The sequence below is a fragment of the Erinaceus europaeus genome, chromosome 22 (genome assembly GCF_950295315.1).
Source record: "Erinaceus europaeus chromosome 22, mEriEur2.1, whole genome shotgun sequence".
NCBI classification, from domain to species: Eukaryota; Metazoa; Chordata; class Mammalia; order Eulipotyphla; family Erinaceidae; genus Erinaceus; species Erinaceus europaeus.
In genome coordinates this window covers 5,210,998-5,231,167 of record NC_080183.1, presented here as the reverse complement: position 1 = coordinate 5,231,167, position 20,170 = coordinate 5,210,998, and the positions used below count along the sequence as shown (strand labels likewise).

The 20,170-nt window shown below is 50.0% G+C and overlaps 1 long non-coding RNA gene across 1 annotated transcript in view; it reads right to left on the bottom strand.

Annotated features, from left to right (window-relative positions):
• Window positions 1-1,687: 1,687 nt before the first annotated feature.
• The window catches only part of LOC132535437 (uncharacterized), a 32,366-nt gene continuing 13,883 nt past the window's right edge, over window positions 1,688-20,170 (bottom strand). Inside the window, exons 2-3 of the long non-coding RNA XR_009547239.1 lie at window positions 4,311-4,522; window positions 1,688-2,335 (exon numbers count right to left, since the gene is read on the bottom strand). This is a non-coding gene — a long non-coding RNA (uncharacterized LOC132535437). The remainder of the gene's footprint in view (window positions 2,336-4,310; window positions 4,523-20,170) is intronic.

Here is a 20,170-nt window from a genome sequence, read left to right as displayed (position 1 = left end):
CCGGCTGGGGAGGGGGTGCAGCCTGGGCGGGGCTCCCGGGACACCTTCTGACTCCCTGCCTAGGCTGGGGACAAGGAAAGTCATATCCGGGGCGGGACTGGCTGAGGGAGGAGGGTGTGGCTGTTGCCCCCCCCCTCCCCCGCCCCTGCCAAGGAACCTCCGGGCCCCTCCTCACTGCTCCAAGCTACACCCCACACACGGAGCACCTACTCCCTGGACCTGACCACCTTCAGCCCACCGCACAGGGCGCCCACTTCCTCCTGAGCTGCAGGCCCAAACACCAGAGCTTGTAGGGGTTTGGGGAGGGGGGTGTCTGTAGGTCGGGGAGCTATGGGCTGGCCACAGAGCCCTCCTGTCTGTCCCTATAGCCGGTCTGCTAGAGGGAGGGGGCGGCTCCCCACCTGCAGGGGAGTCGCTTCCCAGGCGGTGAAGCAGGTCTGCAGGTGTCTGTCTTTCTCTCCTCCTCTCTGTCTTCCCCTCCTCTCTCCATTTTTCTCTGTCCTATCCAACCACGATGACACCAATAACAACAACGATAATAACTACAACAATAAAACAAGGGCAACAAAAAGGGAAATAAATAAATATTTTTTAAAAACAACTTAAAAATCCTTAAAAAAGTGCGGCAAGCTGGGGAGAGAGCTTACAGCTCAGGCAGAAGATTTTCAACATGAGGCCCTTGTTGCAGGTTCAGTCCCCAGCACCACCTCAAGCCAGAGCTGGGTGGCACTCTAGGAAACAACTATGGCTGGGCACGTGCTCAGCAGCCAAGGACAGCACGGCATGGATCGCTTCCGGTGTGCCTGCTCCCAGGGCCCCGGACAGCCTCCCGTCCCCAGAGCTTAGGGGAATCAGTTTGCTGGTTCTGTGCCTGAGTGAACTGCAGCCCACTCTGATGCCAGGCACCACTGCCCACACTGCATCTCTCTCTCTCCCTCCCTTTCTTTCGTGCACAAGAGTCTTTTCACTGGGACTTGCATCTGCACCATTTCACCTTGAGAGAAGTCCACACTCACTCTTTTACATGTGTGAGGAGGAGAGCCGGAGCATCACCCTGGCATGTGTGCTGACAGCATTGAACTCGGGACCTTGCGCCTGTGAGTCCAGCACTGTCGGCACTGCGCCTCCTCCCACGGCGCAGTGGGGAGAGACTGGGAGGGAGAGAGGGCGAGACAGCACTGCACAGTTCCACCCATGCTCCCATGTGGTGGTTGGGGCCAAACTCGGGTCCTTGCTCTGCTGGGGGAGGCACCACCCACCCCCTCACAATTATTTCAGAGAAAATGAGGTGAAGCAAGCCTGGGTAAAGACTTGGACTCTCAAGCGTAACCTCCCAGCTTAATCCTCGACACTGAATGTGTCAGAGTGATGGTTGTGTCTCTTCCCTACTCTTTCATATAAACGAACCTTTTTAAAATTTTTTTTTTAATTTTTAAAAAATCTTTATTTATTTATTGGATAGAGACAGCCAGAAATCGAGAGGGAAGGGGGGGATAGAGAGGGAGAGACAGAGAGCCACCTGCAACCTGCTTCACCACTCTCAAAGCTTTCCCCATGTAGCTGGGTACCTGGGCTCGAACCCAGGTCCTTGCTCATTGCAACATGTGCGCTCAACCAGGTGCGCTACCAACCGGCCCCTAAATTTTTTTATTATCTTTATTTATTTATTGGATAGAGACAGCCAGAAGTTGAGAGGAAGGGGAAGATAGAGAGGGAAAGAGACAGAGAGACATGTGCAGCACTGCTTCACCACTTGCAAAGCTTTCCCCCCGTAGGTGGGGACCAGCGACTTGAACCCAGGTCCTTGAGCATTACAACGTGTGCACTCAACCAGGTGCGACACCACTCGGCTCCATAAACAAATCTTAAAAAAAAAAAAAAAATAGAATGAGAATGAACTCTGATTTGATTTGATTTTAGTTAGCAGAGCCCCACTCAGCTTTGGCTGATGCTGGGGATTGAACCTGGGACCTCAGAGCTTCAAGCATGAGAGTCTGTTTTTAGAACTAACATGCTGTCTCCCCAGCACAACTCTGACCTTTTTTAAGTGTACTTCCTCTGTTCTTTTTCCTCAGCTTTTCTTCGGGCTTTACCACCTTACCTGGGCATCAGTGAGGGGGTGGGGCAGTGCATACAGGTGTAAATCAAGGAGGGACCTCAGTTCTTCCTGTCTTCCTGAGAGCACTTCCTGTTCCGGCTACCTTGCTGTGAGAGGTGCAGCTGACACAGTTATGTAATTTCACACAGTCTGGAGATGACCCTGCAGTGGGAAGGCTCCACAAGCAGTGAGAAGGGCTGCAGGTCTCTCTCTCTCTCCTTCCCTCAATTTCTGTTTCTGTACAAAATAAACAGATAAAAAAACATTTTAAAAGAACTTTCCAGAGGGAGTCAGGCGGTAGCGCAGCAGGTTTAGCACATGTGGTGAAACGCAAGGACCGGCATAAGGATCCTGGTTTGAGCCTCCGGCTCCCCACCTGCTAGGGAGTCACTTCACAGGTGGTGAAGCAGGTCTGCAGGTGTCTGTCTTTCTCTCCCCCTCTCTGTCTTCCCCTCCTCTCTCCATTTCTCTCTGTCCTATCCAACAACGACGACATCAATAACAACAACAACAATAATAACTACAACAACAATTAAAAACAACAAGGGTAAACTGGGGAATGTTATGCATGTACAAACTATTGTATTTACTGTTGAATGTAAAACATTAATTCCCCAATAAAAAAAAGGAAAAAAAAAAAAGGGTAACACAAGGGAAAATAAAATTTAAAAAAAGAACTTTCCAGAATATATATATATGGAGAGAGAGAGATTCCTGTCAGCTTTTGATCCCTGCCAGTGGCTTCTGTTGTGTTCTGAGTGACACTCTTTTTTTAAAAAAAGAAATTTTCAAATCACTTTTTTAAATATTTATTTATCCCCCTTTGTTGCCCTTGTTGTTTTATTGTTGTAGTTATTATTGTTGTTGATATTGATGTCATCGTTGTTGGATAGGACAGAGAGAAATGGAGAGAGGAGGGGAAGACAGAGAGGGGGAGAGAAAGACAGACACCTGCAGACCTGCTTCACCGCCTGTGAAGCGACTCCCCTGCAGGTGGGGAGCTGGGGCTCGAACTGGGATCCTTACACTGGTCCTTGCACTTTGTGCCATGTGTACTTACCCCGCTGCGCTACCGCCGACTCCCGTGACACTCTTTTTAAAAAATATGATGTTTTATTATTTTATTTTATTGGGTAGAGACTGAAAGAATTGAGAAGGAAAGGAGAAACACAGAAGGAGAGAGACAGAGAGACATTTACAGCATTTCTTCACTACCTGTGAAGCTTTCCCCCTGCAGGTTGGGACAGGGGCTTGAACACAGGCCCTTGCACACGATAGCGTGTGCACTCAGCCAGGTGAGCCACCAACCAACAGCCCGACTCTCCCCGAGGCCTTGTCCCCAGGTGCCTGTGGTTGCAGCAGGTGCAGCACACAGGCTTCAGGAGGTAATGGCCGTTTCTAGCACGACCACTGCTCCTACTTTTCTCAGCCATCTTGGAATTGAAGACCCAGGAGAGCAGCTCTGACCTTTTAAAATCTGTCCCTCCTGGGGCTGGGTGGTGGCACACCTGGCTGAGTGCACACGCTATCATGTGCACTCATGTTATGGTATAAAAGGACCTGGGTTTGGGGGTTGGGTGGTAGCACAGCGGGTTAAGCATACATGGCATGAAGCACAAGGACCAGCATAAGGATCCTGGTTCGAGCCCCCGGATCCCCACCTGCAGGGGAGTCGCTTCACAATCGATGAAGCAGGTCTGCAGGTATCTGTCTTTTCTCCCCCTCTCTGTCTTCCCCTCCTCTCTCCATTTCTCTCTGTCCTATCTAACAATGACATCAATAACAACAACAATAACTACAGCAATAAAACAATGGCAACATAAGGAAATAAATAAATATTTTTAAAAACAATAATAACCACAATGATAAAACAACAAGGGTAACAAAAGGAGGAAAAAATGGCCTCTAGGAGCGGTGGATTCATGGTGCAGGCACCGAGACCCAGCAATAACCCTGGAGGCAAAAAAAAAAAAAAAAAAAAAAGGGGGCCTGGGCTCAAGCCCCTGGTCCTCACCTGTGTGTGTGTGTGGGGTGGCTTCACAAGTGGTGAAGCTGGTTGGCAGGTATCTCTCCCTCTCTACCCCCTCTCCCCTCTCAATTTATGTCTCTAGCCAATAAATTCATGAATAAAATGTAAAAACAAGTATATTCTGTCCCCAGCGAAGCCAGGTGTGCCCCTCCCACCTTCTCCTGCACTCCCCTCTGCTCCCACCTTCCAACCTCAGGCAGGTTCAGGGCATCTGCTCCTCGCAGCAGTGAAAGGGACACAACGAATGAGACCTTGGTTCTGGGAACTCGTGCCTCTGTCCTCCTGGTCCAGCTGTCAACTTGGGGGATGGCAGTGCCGTCCTCGCGGTCCCTGAATGGGGGGTCAGTATGAGACGCAAGGATTGGCCAATGTCACGTCATTGCTGCTATGATGTGCTGTAGAGGAAGTTTAGGAAACATCACTGCGCAGCACCCCAGGAGACAGGCCTGAGACCCCAGGCCGCAGGTTCAATCCCCAGCACCATGGTTTTTAATTCCATTCACAGCTCCTGGAGGCCATTTTTTCCTATTTTATTTTATTTTATTTTTGTCTCCTGGGTTATTGCTGGGGCTTGGTACCTGTACTTTGAATCCACCGTTCCTGATGGACATTTTTTTTTTTTTAGATTTTATTTATTTATTAATGAGAAAGATAGGAGAGAGAGAAGGAACCAGATACCACTCTGGTACAAGTGTTGCTGGGGATTGAACTTGGGACCTCATGCTTGAAGGTCCAGTGCCTTATCTACTGTGCCATCCCCCAGACCACGTGGCCATTTTTCCCTTTATTTATTTTTTATTGTTATTGGATAGGACAGAGAGAAATTGAGAGAGGAAGGGGGATGGAGAGGAAGAGAGAAAGACAGATACTGCAGAACTGCTTAACCACTTGTGAAGCAACATCCCCTGCCAGTGGGGAGCCAGGGGCTCGAACCAGGATCCTTGTGTGGGCCCCTGTGCTTTGTACCATGTGCGCTTAACCCAGTGCGCTGCCCGCCGCCCGGCTCCTTCCCAGCACCACCTCATGCCAGAGCTGAGCGGTGCTCTGGTCGCTCTCGTCCTCTCACAATAAATGAATGTGTGGGGAGTCGGGCATTAGTGCATCGGGCTAAGCGCATGTGGTACAAAGCACAAGGACCGGTTTAAGGATCTGGGTTTGAGCACCCAGCTCCCCACTTGCAGGGGAGTCGCTTCACAGGCAGTGAAGCAGGTCTTCAGGTGTCTATCTTTCTCTCCCCTCTCTGTCTTCCCCTCCTCTCTCCATTTCTCTCTGTCCTATCCAACAACAACATCAATAACTACAATAATAAAACAACAAGGGCAACAAAAGAGAATAAATATTTTTTAAAAGATTGTTCCCCCACATCTATGGACATCTAATCTTTGACAAAGGGGCCCAGACTACTAAATGGGGAAAGCAGAGTCTCTTCAAATATGGTGTTGGAAACAATGGGTTGAAATATGCAGAAGAATGAAACTGAACCACTGTATTTCACCAAATACAAAAGTAAATTCCAAGTGGATCAAGGACTTGGATGTTAGACCACAAACTATCAGATACTTAGAGGAAAATATTGGCAGAACTCTTTTCCGCATAAATTTTAAAGACATCTTCAATGAAATAAATCCAATTACAAAGAAGACTAAGGCAAATATAAACCTATGGGACTACATCAAATTAAAAAGCTTCTTTACAGGAGTCGGGCTGTAGCGCAGCGGGTTAAGCGCAGGTGGCGCAAAGCACAAGGACCGGCATAAGGATCCCAGTTCGAACCCCGGCTCCCCACCTGCAGGGAAGTCGCTTCACAGGCAGTGAAGCAGGTCTGCAGGTGTCTATCTTTCTCTCCTCCTCTCTGTCTTCCCCTCCTCTCTCCATTTCTCTCTGTCCTATCCAACAATAATAACTACAACAATAAAACAACAAGGGCAACAAAAGGGAAAAAAAAAAAAAGCTTCTTCACAGCAAAAGAAACCACTACCCAAACCAAGAGACCCCTCACAGAATGGGAGAAGATCTTTACATGCCATACTTCAGACAAGAGTTTAATAACCAACAGATATAAAGAGATTGCCAGACTCAATAATAAGACAACAAATAACCCCATCCAAAAATGGGAGGAGGACTTGGACAGAATATTCACCACAGAAGAGATCCAAAAGGCCGAGAAACACATGAAAAAATGCTCCAGGTCTCTGATTGTCAGAGAAATGCAAATAAAGACAACAATGAGATACCACTTCACTCCTGTGAGAATGTCATACATCAGAAAAGGTAACAGCAGCAAATGCTGGAGAGGGTGTGGGGTCAAAGGAACCCTCCTACACTGCTGGTGGGAATGTCAATGGGTCCAACCTCTGTGGAGAACAGTCTGGAGAACTCTCAGAAGGCTAGAAATAGATCTACCCTATGACCCTGCAATTCCCCTCCTGGGGATATATCCTAAGGAACCCAACACATCCATCCAAAAAGATCTGTGTACACATATGTTCTTGGCAGCACAATTTGTAATAGCCAAAACCTGGAAGCAACCCAGGTGTCCAACAACAGATGAGTGGCTGAGCAAGTTGTGGTCTATATACACAATGGAATACTACTCAGCTATAAAAAATGGTGACTTCACTGTTTTCAGCCGATCTTGGATGGAACTTGAAAAAAATCATGTCAGAAACAGAAGGATGAATATGGGATGATCTCACTCTCAGGCAGAAGTTGAAAAACAAGATCAGAAAAGAAAACACAAGTAGAACCTGAAATGGAATTGGCGTATTGCACCAAAGTAAAAGACTCTGGGGTGGGTGGGCGTGTGGGGAGAATACAGGTCCAAGAAGGATGACCTAGTGGGGGTTATATTGTTAAATGGGAAACTGGGGAATGTTATGCATGTACAAACTATTGTATTGACTGTTGAACGTAAAACATTAATTCCCCAATAAAGAAATTTTTTTAATGGAGAAGATAGCTTAAAAGAGTCAAAAACCAAAAAGATTTGTTAAAAAATATTTTAAAAAAAAATTTAAAAAAATAAAAAAAATTAAAAAAAAATTTTTTTTAAATAAATGAATGTGTGTGCGAGAGCGTGTGAGTGTGCTTTCTACAACAGTGTTGCTCAGCTCTGGCTTGCGGTGGTGCCAGAGACTGAACCTGAGAGTCTTAAGCATGAAAACTATTTACGGGAGTCAGGTGGTAGCGCAGAGGGTTAAGCACATGTGGCGCGAAGTGCAAGGACCAGTTTAAGAATCCTGGTTCTAGCCCCGGCTCCCCACTGTCCCTCACAAGTGGTGAAGCAGGTCTGCAGGTGTCTGTCTTTCTCTCCCCTTCTCTGTCTTCCCCTCCTCTCTCCATTTCTCTCTGTCCTATCTAACAACAACAACAACATCAATAACAACAATAAAAAACAAAAAAACAAGGGCAACAAAAGGGAAACTAAATAAAAAAATTTTTTAAAACTTAAAAAAAAAAAAGAAAACTATTTACATAGCCACTACTACAGGGTCTCCTGGTCTGGTGTGTGTGGGTGCATATGTGTGTGTGTCTTCCTCCAATGTGATGGGGACCTAGGTGAGCTCATGGCAATGCACGGAATCCAAGTGATCTATTTTGCCAGCCCAACCTGGATGTTTTATTTTATTTTATTATTATGTTTTAAAGATTTTTAAAGATATTTATTTATTTTCCCTTTTGTTGTCCTTGTTTTTTATTGTTATTGTAGTTGTTATTATTGTCGTTATTGATGTCATTGTTGTTGAATAGGACAGAGAGAAATGAAGAGAGAAGGGGAAGACAGAGAGGGGGAGAGAAAGACAGACACCTGCAGACCTGCCTCACTGCCTGTGAAGTGACTTCCCTGTAGGTGGGGAGCCGGGTGCTTGAACCTTATGCCAGTCCTTGAACTTTGCACCAAGTGTGCTTAACCCACTGCGCTACCGCCTGACTCTCTATTATTATTATTAATTTTTAGCCAGAGCACTGCTCAGCTCTGGCATATGGTGGTGGGGGGACTGAACCTGGAACTTCGGATCCTCAAGCATGAGAGTCTCTTTGCATAACCATTATGTTATCTACCCTCCTCCCTCTTTCTTTTTTGTAGCTGTTTTATTTACTTATTTTATATTTTTAACTTTATTTAATTATTTATTTATTCCCTTTTGTTGCCCTTGTTGTTTAGCATCATTGTTGTTGTTATTATTGTTGTTGTTATTGCTGTTGTTGCTGTTGGATAGGACAGAGAGAAATGGAGAGAGGAGGGGAAGACAGAGGGGGAGAGAAAGACAGACACCTGCAGACCTGCTTCACCGCCTGTGAAGCGACTCCCCTGAAGGTGGGGAGCCGGGGGCTCGAACTGGGATCTTGTTGCCAGTGTGTGTACTGTCCACCACGTGTGCTTAACCCACACCACCGCCCGGCTCCCTGATCTACTTATTTTAATGAGAAACAGAAAGACACACAAACACATGCGCGCGCACACACACCCCAGAGCACTGCTCAGGTCTGGCTTGTGGAGACTCTCGGGATTGAATCTGGGAGTTGAAAGTTGTTTGCATAACCATTATGCTGTCTCCCCAGTGCACAGAGCACGAACTTGCACTAGAAGCCCTAGAGACCAAGGTTCAATCTCTAGCACCACTATAGACCACAGCTGAGCCGTTCTCTGGTCTATTTCTATTGAAAACAAGTAAGTGAATTAAAAAATATATGTTTACGGGGGGTCAGGCGGTAGCACAGCAGGTTAAGCGCACGTGGTGCAAAGGGCAAGGACTGGCTTAAGGATCCCGGTTCGAGCCCGGCTCCTCACCTGCAGGGAAGTTGCTTCACAAGCGGTGAAGCAGGTCTACAGGTGTCTATCTTTCTTTCCCCCTCTCTGTCTTCCCCTCCTCTCTCCATTTCTCTCTGTCCTATCCAACAACAAAGGACATCATCAACAACAATAATAACTACAACAAGGCTACAACAACAAGGGCAACAAAAAGGGGGGAAAATGGCCTCCAGGAGCAGTGAATTCATGGTGCAGGCACTGAGCCCCAACAATAACCCTGGAGGCAAAAAAGAAAAGGAAAAAGAAAAAATTATTTATTTTAATTCTTTTTATTTATTTACTTTGGAGATATATATATATATATATATATATATGAGAGAGAGAGAGAGAGATTGAAAGGAAAGAGGAAGATAGAGAAGGAAAGAGAGGGGGCCAGGCGGTGGCACACTAGGTTAAGCGCACATAGTACAAAGTGTAAGGACCCGCACAAGGATCCTGGTTCAAGCCTGGATTCCCCACTTGTAGGAGGGAAGCTTCACAAGTGGTGAAGCAGGTCTGCAAGTGTCTATCTTTCTCTCTCCTTCTCTATCTTCCCCTCCCCTTTCAATTTCTCTCTGTCCTAACAAAAGAGATAGATAGATAGATAGATAGATAGATAGATAGATAGGTAGGGAGAGAGAGAGAGAGACAGCAGGCAGACAGGCACGTACCTCAGGGGCCAGGTGGTGGCACACCTAATTGAGCACATTTGTTACAGTGTGTGAGGATCTGGGTTCAAGCCCCTGGTCTCCCACCTGCAGGGGGGAAGCTTCACTGGTGGTGAAAGCAGGTCTACAAGTGTCTCTCTCCCTCTCTTTCTCCCTCTTCCCTCTCAATTTCTCTCTGTCCTATCAAATAGAATAAAGAAATAAAAAGAGACTGGCAGCATTCTATCAGTGCTCGTGAAGCCTCCCCCCTGCAGGTGGGGACCTAGGACTTGAACCTGGGTCCTTGCACATTGTAGCATGTGTATTCAACAAGGTGTGTCACTGTTCAGCCCTAAAATAATTTTTAAAAATTCTTGAGGGGAGGGATTCAGGCACAGTGGGTTAAGCGCACGTGGCACAAGCACAAGGACCGGTGTTAAGAATCCCAGTTCCAGCCCCTGGCTCCCCACCTGCAGGGGAGTCGCTTCACAGGCGGTGAAGCAGGTCTGCAGGTGTCTGTCTTTCTCTCCCCCTCTCTGTCTTTCCCTCCTCTCTCCATTTCTCTCTGTCCTATATATATTGATGTCTAACAATGACATCAATAACAATAACAATAATAACTACAACAACAATAAAAAACAAGGGCAACAAAAGGAAAATAAATGGGGCCGGGTGGTGGCACACCTGGTTGAGCACACATGTTACAGTGCTCAAGGACCAGGGTTCAAGACCCCAGTCCCCAGCTGCAAAGGGAAAGCTTTGCAAGTGGTGAAGCAGGGATGCAAGTGTCTCTCTCTGTCTCTCTCCCTTCCTGTCACCCCCTTTCCTCTCAATTTCTGGCTGTCTCTTTCCAATAAATAAATAGAGATAAAACAATTAAAATTAAAATAAAAAAGGAAAATAAATAAAATTTAAAAATTCTTGGGGGGCTTGGAGGGTAGATAGCATAATGGTTATTATGCAAAGAGACTCTCATGCCTGAGGCTCCAAAGTCCCAGGTTCAGTCCCCCGTACCACCATAAGCCAGAGCTGAACAGTGCTCTGGTTAAAAAAAAAAATCTTGGGGGTCTGGCAGTAGCGCACTGGGTTAAGCACACATGGTACAAAGTTCAAGGACTGGTGTAAGGATCCTGGTTTGAGCCCCCACTCCCCAACTGCAGGGGGGTCATTTCACAGGCGATGGGGCAGGTCTGTGATGAGGCAGGTGTCTGTCTTTCTCTCCCCCCTCTCGATTTCTCTCTGTCCTACCTAACAACAGCAATGGCAAAAACAACAGTAACGACAACAACAAGGGTAACAAAATGGGAAAAATGGCCTCCAGGAGCGGTGGGTTCATAGTGCAGGCAGCGAGCCCCAGCAACGACCTTGCAGGCAAAAAAAAAAATTGTTGAGGCAAAGAAATGATTATTTTTAAATTATTTTTATTTATTTATTTTTCCCCTTTTGTTGCCCTTGTTATTTTTTATTGTTGTAGTTATTAGTGTTGTTATTGATGTCATCGTTGTTGGATAGGACAGAGAGAAATGGAGAGAGGAGGGGAAAACAGAGAGGGGGAGAGAAAGACAGACACCTGCAGACCTGCTTCACCACTTGTGAAGCGACTCCCCTGCAGGTGGGGAGCCGGGGGCTCGAACCGGGATCCTTATGCCAGTCCTTGCAATTCGCGCCATGTGAAAATGTTTTTTTAAATTCATTTTATTTATGTTTATTTATTTATTTATTTATTTATTTATTTATTTTTATGTTGGCTAGAGACAGAGAAGTTGAGAGGGAAAGGGGAGAGAAAGAGACTATTTCACCACTTGTGAAGCTTTCCCCATATAGGTGGGGACCAGGGGCTTGAACCCAGGTCCTTATGCATTGTAATGTGTGCACTCAACCAGGTGCACCACCACCTTGTCTTGCAAATTATATATATATATATATATATATATATATTTATTTATTTATTTTTGCTTCCACAGTTATGACTGGGGCTTGGTGTCTGCACTATGAATCCACTGCTCCTGGAGGCCTTGTTATTGTTATTGCCCTTGTTGTTGTTGCTATTACTATTGTTGTTATTGCTGTTGTTGGATGGGAGAGAAATTGAGAGGAGGGGAAGACAGAGAGGGGGAGAGAAAGACAGATACCTGCAGACCTGCTTCACTGCTTGTGATGTGACCGCCCCCTGCAGGTGGGGAGCCGGGGGCTCGAACCAGGATCCTTGAGCAGGTCCTTGAGCTTTGCACCATGTGCACTTAACCCGCTGTGCTACCACCTGGCCCCTGCAAAGAAAACGTTTTAACACATCCTGTTAAATAATATAAATCTCAAACCAGCCATAAAGTGTAATTTCCCTATTTTTTGGAAGAAGTGTGGAGAAGGTCATGTGTCATAGAGTCCTAATGTCTCTCCCCTCTCTCTCCCTCTAAGTTCCTCCCAGTGTTGTGGTGTGTTGGTATGCATGAGACCCCTTCTGTTTCATTGGTTTAATACCCCCTGCTTAACACTGTATTCTATTTACATAACCACTGTATTCTATTTACATAACCACTGCAGGGCATTGGTTCAATCCCCACTGGTTCATGATATGTTTTTGCTTCGCCCCCTCTCCTTGTCACACTCTGATTTTCACCAGTCACTTTTCTCTCCACCCTCTCTATGTCACATCCTGTTCACACCCTACTTGGGAAGTATATATAAAGACAACATTGTTCGTTTTAGTTTAGTTTTTAGTTTAGCTCAGCTAGGCTTAGATTGTGCTGCGTCCAGCATGAATAAAGAGATACTGCGTACAACCCAGCCATGAGTCCCGGGTCGTCTGTCTCCCGTCAATGAAGCTCAGCCCGACAGTGGTGCCCCCTGGGCTGGGCTGGGCTGGGCTGGGCTGGGGGCTCAAACCTCTGAGCTATTCCACCAGCCCTCCCTTTTATTTCCGTTTCATAAGCCTCTTTGGGAACAGCCAAAGCACCAGCCCCGTCCATGGGGCACTGGACTCAGTTGGAAGCTTCCGGTTAGCAAGAGCTTCATACCTGTGCTGGCTCCTGGCTCCTGGCCCTTCTGGGCTCGTCTCTCTCCAAGCTCCCTCTGGGAGAGCAGGTGTCTCACTCTGGCACTGACCTTGGACTCATTCCCCGGTGCCTGCACTTAAGACAATCAGTGTCTGAACCACACAGGGACCGAGGAGGCAAGAATGGGAGAGGACCTAGCTGGAGAGACGGGGGAGGCTGGGGAAGGGGGGCACAGACTGGCTGGAGAGGTGGGGGGAGTGGAGGACAAGGCTCTGCAGGCCCCAGACCTGGAGCAGGGTGGGCTGCTGACCTGCCTTCAGGGAGAAGCCCACAGAGAGGTGGAGCATGCTGGGACTCCCCAGAAGAGGCACCAGTGAGGCCCCCACCTCAGGCCACACGCCCTCCTGTCCACACCTGTGCACACCTGGCCACCACAGGGCAACGTGCGGGACAAAGGCCCTCTGGTTTGGGCCTTGTCCATCGCGGCCACCTGGGCCAGCTGCCCCCAGCCCACCCTGTGCAGCCTGAGCACGGCGTGCAGAGTTGCCTGCGAGGCAGCCTGCAGAACTTGGTGTGAGGGGAAGTGAGTCATTGTGGGGATTGTGAAGGGAGGTGGCCCTGGCTCCCTCCCCCAGATCTGCAGCTGCCTCAGTAGGGGTAAAGCGAAGCTGGGGGGCGGGACCCACTGAAGCACAGCCCAGAAGTATCTGGAAACTCCTCTGGGCCTAGGGTTTCTGCTCAGAAGACAGGAGGGTGTGATGTGGGCAGGGCCTGCCTCCCCAGCTCAGAGGCCGCCAGATGGGAGGCAGCCAGCTCCCAGGGAGCAGTGGGTCCGCCTCGGGCTCCCCAGCAGGGCCTCTGTTCCTCAGCCTAGGAAGGCTGCCCCCCTTCTGAAGGGCCCTGAGAAGTTTCCAGGATCCCGTGGTTTGGCTGCCCTCCCCCACCCCCCCAAGGCAAGGCGCTGTGGGCAGACATCCCCATCTCCTGGCCTCATTTCCATAATGTAAGGGGTTCGGGGTCCTGCTGGGCCTGCTGGACTCACCCCACTCCTGCCCTGTCTCCTTCCTGGGTGAACCCAGGATCCCCGAATCCAGTTCCTGGGTTCCCAGACTCCAGAGCCCCAGGTCAGGGAGCCTGGTCAAGCACATGGGCGGAGCTGGGCCTGTGCCCCACACCTCTCCCCACAGGCCTCCCTTGGAATGGTGGCTCCCCAGAATCTTGAGGTCTGCAGTCTCTGCCTTCTTCCAGTGGGGACTGAACCTGCTGCCTTTCAGGTTCCAGGGGACAGTGCCCCCACCCCTGGAGGAGGTGGCAGAGCCTGGCTCTGGGGACAGAGCTGCCCTGGGCCCACTGTCTGCTCAGGGTGGGCACCCTGCGGACAGGGATGGGACAGGGATGGGATGCTCCTGCTGGGGCTGGGAGAGGGCCTAGACTGAACCCCGGCTGAGTGAGGAGCCAGTACAAGGACCAGCCACCCTGCAATGCCTCTGCAGGCCCTGGGCATGCTGAACCCCAAGGCACCTCAGTGAGTCTCAAATTGTCCCTGGGGTTTGGGCCTGGCAGGTGGGTCCCTGGCAAGCCAGCTCCTAGGGCTTGATGGGGGTATGGCAGAACCCCAGTCCTACTCTGAGATGGGAGCCACAAATCTGGGGCCCAGTCACCCCCACAGGGCCAGTCTGGGGGTGCCCAGCAGAACTGGGCAGGAACCAAGAACCTCCAAGGGGCAGGGCTGATGGCTGCAGGCTGGCGTGGGGGCACCTGGAGCCTTCTCCCAAATCCAGGTCTTCTGTGCCAGTGGGGGGGTGGTGTGGGGGGGCTCCCAGGGCAGACAGGTGTGCCATAGTTTGGGGGTGGAGTGGGTGGGGGTGGGGAGTAGCTCTTCTCCAGGCTGCCCCCGCTGAGGAGGGCCCCTCCCTCTGGTGGCACCGCCCCCATCCCCAGACCTAAAGGCTTAGTCACTGCTGCCCCAAGTTCACACCCAGGCCTTTGTTGGGGCTGGGCCCATGCCAGCCCCTCTCTCTCCCTCAGCTCCTCAGCAAGCTGGCCACCCGCCCACCACCCACCCCAGGGCTCGGGGACAGGAAGGAGGTGCTGAACAGAAGTAGGGAGCAGGTGCCCCCAGCCTCCCAGAGCCAGCCAGTGGAAGTGAGCTCAGAGATGTGTGTGTGTGTGTGTGTGTGTGTGTGTGTGTGTGGTGTGTGTGTGTGTGTGTGTGTGTGTGTGAGTGTGTGTGGTGTGTGTGTGTGAGTGTGTGTGTGTGTGTGTGGTGTGTGTGTGTGGTGTGTGTGTATGTGTGTGGTGTGTGTGTGTGTGTGGTGTGTGTGTGGTATGGTGTGGTGTGAGTGTGTGGGTGTGGTGTGGTATGTGTGTGGTGTGTGTGTGTATGTGGTGTGTGTGGTGTGTGTGTGGTGTGGTGTGTATGTGTGTGGTGTGTGTGTGTGGTGTGGTGTGTGTGTGTGTGTGCATGTGCTGGGAGTGTACAGTTTGCAGGCAGAGCTCAAAGAGGCTGGTGGGCAGTCCCGGCTCCCAGGAGACACAGATGGCCGCCTCCTTCCCCTCCCCCTCTCCCTGAAGGAAGTTGTCTGCAGCTGGGCCCCTGGAGAGCAAGTGGGCCTCTGTCTCACCATGAACAAAGCCCAGCCCCAGCCCCAGCCCCAGCCCCAGCCCCAGCCCCAGCCCCAGCCCCACATGGGAGATGTCATGGCACCAGAGGAAGCTCCAGTGCTATGGTGTCTCTCTCTTTCTGTTTGTCTATCAGAATGAAGAGGCTCCTCCATAAACAAAACTCACAACCCCACACCAATAGAGTAGTCAGTGATCCTGGCTGGGTACTGCAAGGGTCTTCCGGGGGCTCTTCCCACTGCCCACCCCAGCCCTCAGAGCAGCTGAGGGAGGGATCCAGACGCCTGTGATAACAGGAAGACCTGGGTGGGGGCAAGAGGTTGACACCTAGGCAGGTGGCTTTACCTGCTCTCTGAGCTGGGAGGACCTCCCCTGTGCCTGGTGGTCCTGGGTCACACAACAAGGGCTCTCAGCATCCAGTCAGGGCTCAAGCACCTCCCTCCCTCGGGGTGGGGGTAATAGGGCCTGTGAGAAACAGACACAGAGAGGGTGTGTCACTGCCCCAGAGTCACCCAGTACGTCTGTGCCTGTGGGCCAGGGGACTCAAGATTTGAATCCAGTTTATTTTATTATTTATTTATTGTTAAATATTTTTACTTATTTATACTGGATAGAGACAGAGAGAAATTGAGAGGGGAAGGTGAGACAGAGAGATACCTGCAGCCTTGCTTCACCACTCATGAAGCTTTCCTCCTGCAGGTGGGGGTCAGGGGCTTGAACGCGGGTCCTTGCACATTGTAATGAGTGCGCTTAAGCAGGTGCACCACCACCTGGTCCTTATTTATTTATTTTTGTCTACAGGGTTATAGCTGGGGCTCCGTGCCTACACTACGAATCCACTGCTCCTGGAGGCCACTTTTTCCCCCTTTGTTGCCCTTGTTCATCGTTGCTGTTATTATTATTGTTATTGCTGTCATTGTTGTTGGATAGGACAGAGAGAAATGGAGAGAGGAAGGGAAGACAGAGAGGAGGAGAGAAAGATAGACACCTGCAGACCTGCTTCACCACCTGTGAAGCGACTCCCCTGCAGGTGGGGAGCCAGGGGCTTGAACTGGGATCCTTATGCTGGTCCTTGCACTTTGCGCCACGTGCGCTTAACCCGCTGCCCCACCACCTGGTCCTTATTTATTTGTTCATTGACTGTTAAAGATTTGTTCATCAATAAGCAAGAGACAGAACCAGAGTGTCACTCTGGCACATGTGATGGCAGGGATCAAACCCAGGACCTTATGCCTAATGCTCAACGCTTTTCCCACTGTGCCACCTCCTGGCCACTGTGTAGATTTCACTGAAATAAACCAGAGGTCCCGGTAACACTCACTGTGCACACTTGGCCCCCTAGCGCCTGGCTGCCAAAGTTGCCGGCTGGGCCCTGGCCTCCTGCCACCAGGGCCTGGGGGAGAGGGGTGTCGGTGAAGGCAGTCTCTGGGACTCCTCACTCTCGGGGGTGCAGGATCCCAGAAGATTTCTAGTCACTTAACCTCTTTTTTAAATTTTTAAAAAAATTTTAATGTTTATTTATTTTCCCTTTTGTTGCCCTTGTTGTTTTTATTGTTGTTGTAGTTATTATTATTGTTGTTGTTATTGATGTCATTGTTGCTGAGAAAAAGATAGACATCGGAAGTCCAGTGGTAGTGCAATGGGTTAAGTGCAGGTGGCGCGAAGCACAAGGACCGGCGTGTAAGGATCCCGGTTCGAGCCCCCGGCTCCCCACCTGCAGGGGAGTCACTTCACAGGCAGTGAAGCAGGTCTGCTGGTGTCTTTCTCTCCCCCTCTCTGTCTTCCCCTCCTCTCTCCATTTCTCTCTGTCCTATCCAACAACAACATCATCAACAACAATAACTACAACAATAAAAAAAAAGAAAAGAAAAGAAAATGATAGATACCTGCAGACCTGCTTCACCGCCTGTGAAGAACCGGGATCCTTCCACCGGTCCTTGCGCTTTGGGCCACATGTGCTTAACCCGCTGCGCTAGCGCCTGACTCCCGTCACTTAACCTCTACACAGGATCCTGTCTGGAAATAGGCCGCCAGAAAGGGAAGGGGCAGGAGTGCCACCTGCTCGCACACCCCCAGCTTAGAGAGCACAGCACCCTCTCCTGGTTGCCACAGGAGGCTGAGCCAGGCCCTGGGAAGAGCCAGACTTCTGGAAGGCTGGGGGCTGGGGGTGGAGGGGGGCAGGATAGGGTGGTAGCTCTGCCATCCCCAGACACTCGAAGCCTGGGCACCCAGGTGCAGCCCCCCCAGGTCTTCTCGTTCCAGATGCCATCTGGTGTGCCTGGGAGGTGGTTCAGTGGTGGAGCTTTGGACTTACAAACATGAAGTCTCGAGTTTGATCCCCAGCACCCCATGTGCCAGAGTGCTACTCTGGCCATTCTCTCTCTTTTAATTTTTAAATTATTTTAATGTTATATTTACTTATTTATATTATTGGAGAGAAATTGAGGGGAAAGGGAGACACAAGGAAAGAGACAGAGAGACAACTGCAGCCCTGCTTCACGAGTGGTCTTTGCCACATCATTGCAATAATGTGTGTGCTTAACCAGGTGCACCACCGCCTGGCCCCCCCATTCCCTCTCTCTAGTCTCTCTTTCTCGATCTCATGAAATAAATTTTAAAATACTTATTTATTAATAAGAGATATAGGGAGGGTGGAGACAGAGGAAGAGAGAAAGCTCACAAACACCAGAACATCGGGGGCCGGGTGGTTAGCACAGCGGGTTAAGTGCACGTGGCGCAAAGACTGGGGTTCGAGCCCCCAGCTCCCCACCTGCAGAGGAGTCGCTTCACAAGCGGTGAAGCAGGTCTGCGGGTGTCTGTCTTTCTCTCCCCGTCTCTGTCTTCCCCTCCTCTCTCCATTTCTCTCTGTCCTATCCAACAACAATGACAGCAATAAGAACATCCATAAACAACAAGGGCAACAAAAAGGGGGAATAACAAGGCCTCCAGGAGCAGTGGATTCATAGTGCAGGCACCGAGAGCCCAGCGATAACCTGGAAGCAAAACAAAACAAAACAAAACAAAAACAAAAAACCAGAGCATCACTCTGGCACGTGTGTGGCCAGGGGTCCAATTCGGGGCCTCCTCTTCAGTCCAGCCCTTTAACCGCTGTGCCTCTGGGAACTTTACAGAACGAAGCCTGGTGGAGGGCTGGGCCCTTGCACTCAGGGTCAAGGGTCAGGTGTGAGGGCCTAGGTCACAGTCCCCCCTTCACCTCCACATTCCCTTCAACAAAAGGAGGTATCTTAGCTCCCCCTCGCTGTAAGAGAGCGAGAGCCCCTGTGGGCCCTTTGGGGACCCTGCTCCCCTCACCCTGACTTCTGGGCTCCTTGAGTCTTGGTAACCTGTCCCTCCTGACCGGTCCCTCTGGCCATGTGGAGCCCCTGGCTGGTGACTCAAGTGCCCTTCAGTCTTAGAGTTTGTCTGGGCTGAGCCCAAGACACAGCTGAGCCTGGCTGTGGGGTGCAGAGCCCTGAGGGCGGCTGGGGTATGGACCCCAGACAGGCTCAGCCCTTCACCCTGGGGCCCATGGATAAAATTTCTTTAATTAATTAATTAATTTTGTCTCCAGGGTTATCTCTGGGGCATGGTGCCAGCATTAAGAATCCACCTGGTGGCCATTTCCCCCATTTTATTGGATAAGACAGAGAAATGGAGAGAGAGGGGGAGCTAGAGAGGGAGAGAGAAAGACAGACACCTGCAGACCTGCTCTGCTGCTTGTGAAGCGCCCCCCATGCAAGTGGGGACCCAGGGGCTTGAACCCAGGTCCTTGTGGGGTCCTCGTGCTTAGTATTATTATGTGAGCTTAACTGGGTGCACCACTGCCCAGCCCCCCTTTTATTTTTTTCGCCAGAGCACTTCTCAGCTCTGGCTTATGATGCTGCTTGGGATTGAAACCGGCAACTCTAGTGCCTCAGGAATGAAAAGTCTTTTGTGCAAGCATTATGCTGTCTCCCACCACCCCAGATATTTCTTTAAAATGTGTTGTAGGTTCAGTGAAATAGCTCACTTGGTGCCCCACCTGCAGGGGAGTCACTTCACAGGCGATGAAGCAGGTCTGCAGGTGTCTGTCTTTCTCTCCCCCTCTCTGTCTTCCCCTCCTCTCTCCATTTCTCTCTGTCCTATCCAACAATAATGACAGTAATAACAACAACAATAATAACAACAACAACGATAAACAACAAGGGCAACAAATGGGGAAAAATGGCCTCCAGGAGCAGTAGATTCGTAGTGCAGGCACAGAACCCCAGCAATAACCCTGGAGGCAAAAAAATAAAAAATAAAGAAATAGGGAGTCGGGTGGTGGTGCAGTGGGTTAAGCGCACGTAGCACAAAGCGCAGGGACCGGTGTAAGGATCCTGGTTCGAGCCCCCGGCTCCCCACCTGCAGGGGAGTCGCTTCACAGGCGGTGAAGCAGGTCTGCAGGTGTCTATCTTTCTCTCCCCCTCTCTCTCTGTCTTTCCCTCCTCTCTCCATTTCTCTCTGTCCTATCCAACAACAAAGCAACGTCAACAATGGCAATAATAACCGCAACGAGGCTGCAACAACTAGGGCAACAAAAAGGGGAAAAAATGGCCTCCAGGAGCGGTGGATTCATGGTGCAGGCACCGAGCCCAGCAATCACCCTGGAGGAAAAGAAAAGAAAGAAAGAAAGAAAGAAAGAAATAGTTCACTTGGCTAGTGCGCTGCTTTGCCATGTACATGACCCAGGCTTGAGTCCAGCTCCTCCGCACTGAAGGGAGCTTCAGTGTGTGGCCTCTTTCTCTCTAATTCTCTCCCTTCTCTGACTCTGTGAAAAAAGGGGGAAGGCGGGTGGTGGTGCACCTGGTTGAGCACACATGTTACCATGAGCAAGGACCCAGGTTTAAGCTCCTGGTCCTCACCTGCAGGGGGGAAAGCTTCACAAGTGGTGAAGCAGGGCTGCAGGTGTCTCTCTGTTTTTCTTCCTCTATACCTCCCCTCTCCCCCTCTCAATTTCTCTCTGTCCTA